The sequence below is a fragment of the Fukomys damarensis genome, unplaced genomic scaffold, assembly GCF_012274545.1.
Source record: "Fukomys damarensis isolate Sample0158 unplaced genomic scaffold, DMR_v1.0_HiC HiC_scaffold_4, whole genome shotgun sequence".
In the NCBI taxonomy this organism is placed as follows: Eukaryota; Metazoa; Chordata; class Mammalia; order Rodentia; family Bathyergidae; genus Fukomys; species Fukomys damarensis.
This window is the reverse complement of record NW_022900916.1, coordinates 65,826,021-65,829,035: the sequence shown is the minus strand read 5'-3', so window position 1 is coordinate 65,829,035 and position 3,015 is coordinate 65,826,021. Positions and strand designations below refer to the sequence as shown.

The following is a 3,015-nucleotide window of genomic DNA, read 5'->3' as shown; positions in this document are numbered from 1 at the left end:
TGGCAATATCATTGGCCTGTAGAAACTGTCTCATTCCTTCTTTAATTTAATCTGTGACCCCTTGATTATTTAAGAAGGTATTATTTAATTTCCATGTGGGAGTTTTTTGTTTTTTTGGTGTCTCTTGTCATTGACTTCTACTTTTATTGCACAATTATCTGATAATGTGCACGGGGTATTGTTGATTCCTTAGCATTTACTTAACCATGTACTGCTGAGAAGAATGTGTATTCTGTTGTTATTGGGTGGGATACTCTGTAGATATCTATTAAGTTTATTTGTTCCAATGTTTGCTTCAACTCTGACATTTCCTTTTTATGTTTTGTCTAGTGATCTGTCTGGTGGTGACAATAGGGTTTTGAGCTCCCCACATTCCGACTGTACTGGTGCTTAACTGAATTTTCATATCCATTAGAATTTTCTGTGAAGTTGGATGTACTGGTATTTGGTGCATATATATTTATAATTGTTATGACTTCCTGTTGAAGTGTGTATGTAGTTACCTTTGTCTCTTCTGATCAATTTTGGCTAGAAATCCAGTTTCACTAAGAGATTTTTTTGTTTGTTTGTTTGTGAAATAATTCCTCTCTGCACTAAATGGCTTTGGGTCAAATCACTAAGTACCACTATTTTACTTCCTATATATTTTTTCAAATTTGTATATTTTACTCCACAGCTATGGTTTCTGCCTAATTCGGAGTATTACAAGGGATTCCTAATTCATCTGTGTCCAGCTCTCCAAATACGCATCCACCCCAACCCCACAATTGCATATCTGCTCACTTCATTCCCCTTCTCCACTGAAGCATCGTGGCTTCTTAGTGCCTTTGATTCTTTTAATCCCTACTCTATGCTATTCTCTGGTTTCATGCTTTGCACTTACTAAACAACTTCATACACCTCATAGCCTTCCTTTTGCTTGTTATTCAGGTCCCCCTTTCCTTTTTCTACCCCATCCCACATTTCCTGCAGATTTTATATCAGGTACTAATCAAACCCTCACACTGGACTCAGAACATTACTCAGGTCTGTGCATGACTGTACTATGTCAATCTTCTCATTAAACTACTTAGTACAAGAAGTGAGTTGGTTTAGTGTCTTCTCATTCATGATCTAATTACTCCAAGATAATGATTTTTGTCTTAGTCATTTTTAAATAAACTTTGTTTATTTTAAGGAAATTTCTAAAGATAGTACACCAATTTTAGTTTCCCTAATGTTCAATAGTGTAATCCTATTACATTATTGTGGTATATTTGTCAAGAATAAGAAATCAATATTTCTACATTGCTATTAACTAAACTCTGAACTTTTTTTTGTCAGTTTATCCATTAAGGTTGTGTTCTAAAATACAGTCCAGGTTATAACATTGCATTCCCTTCTTAGGTCTCTAGTTTCATTTGATCAATGACAATTCATCAGTTTTCTCTTGTGTCTCACTCAATATTTTTAGCTCAGCAACTGAGAAAACTGAAATAAACTGAAAAATAGACAATGAATTCTAGTTTTGATTGTTCTGCTCAGTTTGCCTAGCTTTATTTTCTAACTACTACTAAAAATTTGCTGGTTTCCCTGCACAAAATTCATCTGGCTATTAGTCCCAGCTATGTTTATTTTGGGTTTATATTGGCTGGTCCTGGCTTGTGAGTCTCTTCCAGTTCTTCTGGCACCATAGTTTATTCCCGGATGGCTCAGCTGCCAGAATATAGGTTAAAGGCTACAAATGTGAGAAGTTAAAATGTGTCGTATGTACTCTTCAATATAACATTAAATAGTAATGTGAGATTTCAAAATTTTACAGTGCTTGCACAATATAAATGCAGTAGATTGCATGGTTATAGGATGAGAGAACATCAGACCTTCTCAGTATTTTGTACCATAAACTCCTTGCTGGCCACAGAATAGGTTAGCAATGCCACAGAACATACCAGTGCACAAGACAAACCTCTTTTATAAGTAAACCTAGATGGATGAACTGTGATTTTGACTGGATCAAGCAGCTTGAGAATGTTCCTCATGGGTGTGCATATGGCCCTGAGATCAATAACTCATTGCTGGGTCTGGGGGAATAGGATGAAGAGGGCAAGGGGAAGAATTTGGGAAATATCTGTGTGCAGCTCTTTGACAGTGCTCATTCATCTAAAGACTAACCTGACCCTGTGAATGATAACTTTGTCAAAACAGACAAGCTTTATACAGTGACTCTGTAGTTTGGATGCCTAGCTTTTATTCCCTTGAAGTTTTCAATGATACATGGCCTGCCCTAAAAGCAATGAGAGAAAAAATTAGTTGGCCTAACTTGATACAGAAAGTAATTTTTAAAATTTACTAACAATATCCCAATAGACATTTTGCATTATCCCTTTTATAACCCCTTGACTAAAATACAATTTAGATAAATCAAATCTTTGAAAATACCTGCAGCTGAGAAATACAATAATGAAGATTACAGATTTTTCATGAACGTCATCCCCAAAGAGTTACAGCCAAATTATTTAGAACCTATGGGGAAAATAAAACTCAAGGTTGCATTTATATGTAATATTATTTGTCCTGAGGCCAAGCTGGCTACAGAGAAATGAAGGCTGATGCAAGATGCAAAGCCTTTGCTCAGATCAGTGGTAGACTTCTGGACTATACCTATCAGTACAGTGATTGCTACATGCTTAATAGATAAACACTTGGAAATTATAATTTCATAGCACACAAATCAAAAGCCCAATCTGGAAATCTTGTACAGCAACAGAAGACCAATAATTCACTACTGTCTCTGAAGAACAGTTTCTTTTGCTCCTTTTACTGTGCATTGCAGAACTGCACAAGACACTCCTTGTGCCTCAGTGACTAGTGTGGAGCCTTGCACAGATGACAAAGGAGATGAAAGAGAATCAATGGTGGTGAATCCAACTAATAAGGTGAAGTTGTGGAAAATTCCTGTGACTTCCCAGACTCTGAGAATTATCTAAATCCTGAGGTGGAACTGAGGGACAAAAAAAAAAAAAAAAAAAAAAAAAA

The 3,015-nt window shown here is 35.9% G+C and overlaps 1 pseudogene; it reads left to right on the top strand.

Moving 5' to 3' along the window:
* Positions 1 to 2,578: 2,578 nt before the first annotated feature.
* The window catches only part of LOC104868242, a 7,372-nt pseudogene continuing 6,935 nt past the window's right edge, over positions 2,579 to 3,015 (top strand).